Raw genomic sequence first — 8,756 nt, forward strand, 5'->3', positions numbered from 1 at the left:
CGACTGTATAGACTTTTAATGAACACCTGGTGTCATCTTTGTAAGGTACAATCATTCACATTGTAGGGTTAGGGATTTGTCTCTTCAATTGTTTTGTTCCTTTTATTGCGATAGAGATGAAGCAGGATACCCTAAGTCATTAATTGCATATTCCAATCTGGGACAGAAAGGGTTGATCGTTGAAACAAACGGACCTCAAACATTTTGAAGTTACAGCTATGTCACAATGCTACATGGATATGACCGTAAAATCATTGTGACGTCACAGGTGTGAGCGGAAAACAGCAGTATCCTGATCACATTCCACATTCCGTAGCGGTTGAAGGTACAATCTGATTCCATCCTTGGATAAAATCAATCAGTCTGTTCACTCATTCATTTATTCATATACTATTCACCACTTTTTTGCCTTTGACGCCCAATGGGATGTGTTTCGGCAGATGTTCAGACTGATATTCTTTGGCGTTGGTGTTTTATATTTGGTTATACGTGTATTTGGTTATTATCGTTTGTCAGTGTAGACTCGGTCAAAGGTATTTACAAAAATAAACATGCTGTTTTCATGGGAACATACTAAGGAAGAAAAAATGAAAAAAAGAAATGTTCAAAAACTCAATATTTACACTATGGCAAAGATTGGCCCATGGGCAAGCCCATGTGCGAGAATATCTTCCTTTAATCAAAACTCATGTTTTTGTTTCGCAAATACATAAATGTATTTTTTTCAAGAAGCATGACACAAAATTTAACTCATTTTAACTTACTTCAACGATTTTATAGCGATATTGAAATATTTCGCCCATGGGCGAGAAAAGGGTTTGGCCCATCGGCAATCCCATGGACGAGAATATTTTCCTTTACTCAAAACTCATGTTTTTGTTTCGCAAATACATAAATGTATTTTTTTCAAGAAGCATGACACAAAATTTAACTCATTTTAACTTACTTCAACGATTTTATAGAGATATTGAAATATTTCGCCGATGGGCGAGAAAAGGGTTGGGCCCATGGGCGAGTATATCTTCCTTTACTCAAAACTCATGTTTTTGTTTCGCATATAAATAAATGTATTTCTTTCATGTATCATGACACAGAATTTAACTCATTTTAACTTAATTCAATGATTTTATAGCAATATTGAAATATTTTGCCCATGGGCGAGAAAAAGGTTTGGCCCATGGGCAATCCCATGGGCGAGTATATCTTCCTTTACTCAAAACTCATGTTTTTGTTTCGCAAATACATAAATGCATTTCTTTCATGTATCATGACACACAATTTAACTCATTTTAACCGAATTCAACTATTTTATAGAGATATTGAAATATTTCGCCCATGAGCGAGAATATTTTCCTTTACTCAAAACTCATGTTTTAGTGTCGCAAATACATAAAGGTGTTCTTAGAAGTTTCATGTCATATAAGACCTGAAATGAAGTAGGTCTTGGACGTTATCCTAGAAACATAATCAGGGCGAGTTGTGATTCCAACCCAGGCAATGATCATAGGTATGTTCTCAGCGAATTGAGGCGTCTTAGACAAGTAGATGACTCGTGCGCTCCTGGTATTGTGACTTTATAAGAGTCACACAACACACTGGGGTCAACTATTTATTTACCTTTACAGTCTGCGACCTTTCTATCGCACTTAGAACAACTTATTACCAACAGTCTACTTGAATAATGCGGTGCACAGTGCATGAGACATAACATATGTATAGTCGCCTTTTAAGAGGGTTGCTGAAGACAACACTACCAGAAGTTGCAAAGTCATGCTATGAACTGATATCATGTGGATGCAAGAAGGGATGCAGTGGGAAATGCATATGCAAGAAGTCAGCCCTCAAATGCACCGGACTGTGTGCCTGTGAGGGCGAATGTAACACTTAATCAGTATCAGTTACTGTTGAACATGTGTGAATGCTACACATCCATGATCACTCACTAATCTTCCCTTTTGAGTAATGTTAGATAGTATTGTAAACATCATTAAATTTTTCTTTTGTACTGCTAAGACTAGGAGATGTGGTAACGTGTTTCTAGACGTTTTTTTCAGTGCCGCCATTTTGAAATTCAATATGGCGGCAGTTGTAGGCACTTGTAACTGACACTATTGGATTCCTTGACCCCCAAAATGTAGAATTAGGCACCAAGAAGAAGTTTATGGTAGACAAAGATCCAGAAATATTGACAATTATAGATTTTTGATGACCGCCATTTTGAAATTCAAAATGGCGTCTCACGCATATTGAATTTCAAGTGGCTCCATATCCAAAAATGTTTGCAACATATTAAAGTAACTGTGTGCCAAATGTGGTGCTTGTATCACAAAACGCACAATTGGCTTGCTATGCCGCTGCACTATAGGCAAATAGTTACATAAATAATATGAGAATGTAAACATGTTATACATGGCCAAGTGTAAATAACACATTTACAAAAATCACGTGTGTGCATTCACAATTTTATGCACAGAGCTTGTCGTGACCAGCCGATTGATAGAATCGGGCCAAATCTACCACCCGTCTTGGTGAAGTTAGGGTCGAAGTGGTGTGTTGGGCAAATGGAACACTGGTTCCTGGTTCCAGTGCCCTCAACCACCAGACTCCCTTCCTCCACCGACACAGGGGCGCAACCCACGGCAAACAGGTTGCCCAATTCGGTCGCCTTTTACGACCAGCAATGGGGTGCTGTGGACACATTCTGCCCCGGTTCCACACTGCGGAAGAGCTATTAGCGTAACCCAGCACTCACCACGGGGAGGTTGCTCTTCACGAGTGCCTACATCACTGTACGTGGCATAAGTAACAACACTATTTTGCTGTATGAAGGAAAGCAATTTGGTCTATTGAGCTTTACATTTGTTTTTAAAAGTGAAAACCACTCTCCATTGCAGTCAGGGACCCCACGGAGGAGGTTTTGAATATAAGTGTGTGTCTTCATGCCTCCTCAGGGGGCACGGGAGGGCCAGTTGTCAAAGGCGCCCCAATAACCTGTACAGTTGTAAACATCTAATACCTGCATCAATTCGTGTTTTTCTCCCACATTAAGCTGACAGGCCATGATATAACTGGAATACTGTTAAAAGCGGCGTCAAACCAAACTAATTCACATGCTCTCTCTCTCACTCTTACCACCTTAGTACTGTTTATTAAGTTGACCATTTTATAATATACATGTCTCCACTAGATGAGTAACTCAAACCCATCATAATATTGCAGACCTTAAGCTAACATAGATATATATAATATTCTTACATGTACTTTTGTGTTAAACTTTCAAGCTTATTTTCAACTTGGCACTTGAACAGGTTTTATCATCCCCGAGCACAACCTGTATCAACAGAGAGACAGTTATAAGATATATTTAAACCTTGTTGGCAACATATGTTAAGTTAAGAGGAATTCATAAAAAATAGTGCGATAACACTGTATGGTCCTGGGATCCCCCGGTCACACGCTTGGTCGATTCCTACCAGTGTCTGTGTGATAAAGGCTCTACATACAATAAGACTTATTATGTCTTATGTTCGATCCCATATGGTCAGTCTGACCTCGCTACGCCATCACTTCCTCAACTATACTTGGGATACGTACGTGGCATAGCGAGTGAGTGAGTTATAATTTTACATCGGCGTACGTGGCATAGTGAGTGAGTGAGTTATTATTTTACATCGCCGTACGTGGCATAGTGAGTGAGTTATAATTTTACATCGCCGTACGTGGCAGAGTGAGTGTGTTATTATTTTACATCGCCGTACGTGGAATAATGAGTGAGTGAATTACTATTTTACATCGCCGTACGTGGAATAATGAGTGAGTGAGTTACAATCTTAAATCGCCCTCCGTGGCATAGTGAGTGAGTGAGTTACAAATAATGAGTGAGTGAGTTATAATTTTACATCGGCGTACGTGGCATAGTGAGTGAGTGTGTTATAATTTTACATCGCCGTACGTGGCATAGTGAGTGAGTGAGTATTAATTTTACATCGCCGTACGTGGCATAGTGAGTGAGTGAGTTACAATTTTACATCGCCCTACGTGGCATAGTGAGTGAGTGAGTTACAATTTTACATCGCCGTACGTGGCATAGTGAGTGAGTTATAATTTTACATCGCCGTACGTGGCATAGTGAGTGAGTGAGTTACAATTTTACATCGCCGTACGTGGCATAGTGAGTGAGTGTGTTATAATTTTACATCGCCGTACGTGGCATAGTGAGTGAGTGAGTATTAATTTTACATCGCCGTACGTGGCATAGTGAGTGAGTGAGTTACAATTTTACATCGCCCTACGTGGCATAGTGAGTGAATGAGTTACAATTTTACATCGCCGTACGTGGCACAGTGAGTGAGTGAGTAAAAATTTTACATCGCCGTACGTGGAATAATGAGTGAGTTATAATTTTACATCGCCCTACGTGGCATAGTGAGTGAGTGAGTTATAATTTTAAATCGCCTTACATGGCAAAGTACAGGCACAATTGGCTTGCTATGCCGCTGCACTATAGGCAAATAGTTACATAAATAATATGAGAATGTAAACATGTTATACATGGCCAAGTGTAAATAACACATTTACAAAAATCACGTGTGTGCATTCACAATTTTATGCACAGAGCTTGTCGTGACCAGCCGATTGATAGAATCGGGCCAAATCTACCACCCGTCTTGGTGAAGTTAGGGTCGAAGTGGTGTGTTGGGCAAATGGAACACTGGTTCCTGGTTCCAGTGCCCTCAACCACCAGACTCCCTTCCTCCACCGACACAGGGGCGCAACCCACGGCAAACAGGTTGCCCAATTCGGTCGCCTTTTACGACCAGCAATGGGGTGCTGTGGACACATTCTGCCCCGGTTCCACACTGCGGAAGAGCTATTAGCGTAACCCAGCACTCACCACGGGGAGGTTGCTCTTCACGAGTGCCTACATCACTGTACGTGGCATAAGTAACAACACTATTTTGCTGTATGAAGGAAAGCAATTTGGTCTATTGAGCTTTACATTTGTTTTTAAAAGTGAAAACCACTCTCCATTGCAGTCAGGGACCCCACGGAGGAGGTTTTGAATATAAGTGTGTGTCTTCATGCCTCCTCAGGGGGCACGGGAGGGCCAGTTGTCAAAGGCGCCCCAATAACCTGTACAGTTGTAAACATCTAATACCTGCATCAATTCGTGTTTTTCTCCCACATTAAGCTGACAGGCCATGATATAACTGGAATACTGTTAAAAGCGGCGTCAAACCAAACTAATTCACATGCTCTCTCTCTCACTCTTACCACCTTAGTACTGTTTATTAAGTTGACCATTTTATAATATACATGTCTCCACTAGATGAGTAACTCAAACCCATCATAATATTGCAGACCTTAAGCTAACATAGATATATATAATATTCTTACATGTACTTTTGTGTTAAACTTTCAAGCTTATTTTCAACTTGGCACTTGAACAGGTTTTATCATCCCCGAGCACAACCTGTATCAACAGAGAGACAGTTATAAGATATATTTAAACCTTGTTGGCAACATATGTTAAGTTAAGAGGAATTCATAAAAAATAGTGCGATAACACTGTATGGTCCTGGGATCCCCCGGTCACACGCTTGGTCGATTCCTACCAGTGTCTGTGTGATAAAGGCTCTACATACAATAAGACTTATTATGTCTTATGTTCGATCCCATATGGTCAGTCTGACCTCGCTACGCCATCACTTCCTCAACTATACTTGGGATACGTACGTGGCATAGCGAGTGAGTGAGTTATAATTTTACATCGGCGTACGTGGCATAGTGAGTGAGTGAGTTATTATTTTACATCGCCGTACGTGGCATAGTGAGTGAGTTATAATTTTACATCGCCGTACGTGGCAGAGTGAGTGTGTTATTATTTTACATCGCCGTACGTGGAATAATGAGTGAGTGAATTACTATTTTACATCGCCGTACGTGGAATAATGAGTGAGTGAGTTACAATCTTAAATCGCCCTCCGTGGCATAGTGAGTGAGTGAGTTACAAATAATGAGTGAGTGAGTTATAATTTTACATCGGCGTACGTGGCATAGTGAGTGAGTGTGTTATAATTTTACATCGCCGTACGTGGCATAGTGAGTGAGTGAGTATTAATTTTACATCGCCGTACGTGGCATAGTGAGTGAGTGAGTTACAATTTTACATCGCCCTACGTGGCATAGTGAGTGAGTGAGTTACAATTTTACATCGCCGTACGTGGCATAGTGAGTGAGTTATAATTTTACATCGCCGTACGTGGCATAGTGAGTGAGTGAGTTACAATTTTACATCGCCGTACGTGGCATAGTGAGTGAGTGTGTTATAATTTTACATCGCCGTACGTGGCATAGTGAGTGAGTGAGTATTAATTTTACATCGCCGTACGTGGCATAGTGAGTGAGTGAGTTACAATTTTACATCGCCCTACGTGGCATAGTGAGTGAATGAGTTACAATTTTACATCGCCGTACGTGGCACAGTGAGTGAGTGAGTAAAGATTTTACATCGCCGTACGTGGAATAATGAGTGAGTTATAATTTTACATCGCCCTACGTGGCATAGTGAGTGAGTGAGTTATAATTTTAAATCGCCTTACATGGCAAAGTGAGTGAGTTACAATTTTACATCGCCGTACGTGGAATAATGAGTGATTGAGTTACAATTTTACATCGCCGTACGTGGAATAGTGAGTGAGTGAGTTATAATTTTACATTGCCGTACGTGGCATAGTGAGTGAGTTATAATTTTACATCGCCTAACGTGGCAAAGTGAGTGAGTGAGTTATAATTTTACATCGCTTTACATGGTATAGTGAGTGAGTGAGTTACAATTTTACATCGCCGTACGTGGAATAGTGAGTGAGTGAGTTATAATTTTACATCACCCTACGTGGCATAGTGAGTGAGTGAGTTATAATTTTACATCGACTTACGTGGCAAAGTGAGTGAGTGAGTTATAATTTTACATCGCTTTACATGGTATAGTGAGTGAGTTATAATTTTACATCGCCGTACGTAGAATAATGAGTGAGTGAATTACAATTTTACATCGCCGTACGTGGAATAATGAGTGAGTGAGTTACAATTTTAAATCGCCCTACGTGGAATAATGAGTGAGTGAGTTATAATTTTACATCACCGTACGTGGCATAGTGAGTGAGTTATAATTTTACATCGCTTTACATGGTATAGTGAGTGAGTTATAATTTTACATCGCCGTACGTGGAATAATGAGTGAGTGAATTACAATTTTACATCGCCGTACGTAGAATAATGAGTGAGTGAATTACAATTTTACATCGCCGTACGTGGAATAATGAGTGAGTGAGTTACAATTTTAAATCGCCCTACGTGGAATAATGAGTGAGTGAGTTATAATTTTACATCACCGTACGTGGCATAGTGAGTGAGTTATAATTTTACATCGCTTTACATGGTATAGTGAGTGAGTTATAATTTTACATCGCCGTACGTGGAATAATGAGTGAGTGAATTACAATTTTACATCGCCGTACGTGGAATAATGAGTGAGTGAGTTACAATTTTAAATCGCCCTACGTGGAATAATGAGTGAGTGAGTTATAATTTTACATCACCGTATGGGCATAGTGAGTTATAATTTTACATCGCTGTACGTGGCATAAGTGAGTGAGTGAGTGAGTGAGTATGGTTTTACGCCGCTTTTAGCAATATTCCAGCAATATCACGGCAGGGGACACCAGAAATGGGCTTCACACATTGTACCCATGTCGGGAATCGAACCCGGGTCTTCGGCGTGACGAGCGAATGCTTTAACCACTAGGCTACCCGACCGCCCCCGTGGCATAAGTAACAATACTATTTTGCTGTATAAAGGAAAGGTTGTATTGATCTTTTCATTTGTTTTTAAAAGTGAAAACCACTCTCCATTGCAGTCAAAGACCCCCTGGAGGAAGTATCAACTTCATGTGGGAGGAAAGGAAAGTGATACAGGTACAGGTTCATCACTGGTGAAACCAGTCAGCACCGACGTGGTTCCTACAAGCCAGGTGACAAGTTGACAACATGATAAAGCTTATTGTTATAAAACTTTATTCAAAACAAATTTACAAACGTTATGAGGAAAAGCACCAAGTAATCGTTTTAACAACTATTTATTCTCAAGTGCTCCGATGATAAGGGGTGTCATTAAACAAGAAAAAGTAATAATGAAAATATGGTAATAGGTTCACAGGTTCATTACTGACAACTAATTCTACCAATAGATGACAATCAAAATGATCAAATGAGCCAAATCTGCACTGACAAAGATCTGATTAATTAAATCAGAGCAAATGCACAAGCGGCTGAGCTAAGCAACTGTATTACAGTAATAAAATGAGAGCAGCTAAAACAACACTTAGGAAATACACGATTCATCCAAAATAGTTTTGATAAAAGACAACATTTATATCATCCTCCTGGTTGAAATCATGTCTCTAAAACTCTCTCTGATACATACTGTACATCTTGGAAAGTGGATATTTCAAATTCAAGTAAATGCTCCTAATATCATATTTTTAAAATCGCCTATAAACTTGAAACATATTTAATAAACATCCCTCCCCAAATATATAATTCAAATTGCTATTCTTGTCTGCCAATAGAAACCGGAAGATGGAAAAACACTCCGTTGACTAAACATTTATGCAAGTTGTGTGATTGTGTTGACATTGGAGATGAATTCCAGTATATCTTCAAATGTAAATATCCCGATGAACAAAGGGACAAGT

Source organism: Haliotis rufescens, unplaced genomic scaffold (assembly GCF_023055435.1).
Source record: "Haliotis rufescens isolate VD_foot unplaced genomic scaffold, xgHalRufe1.0.p SCAF_22, whole genome shotgun sequence".
Classification (NCBI taxonomy): domain Eukaryota; kingdom Metazoa; phylum Mollusca; class Gastropoda; order Lepetellida; family Haliotidae; genus Haliotis; species Haliotis rufescens.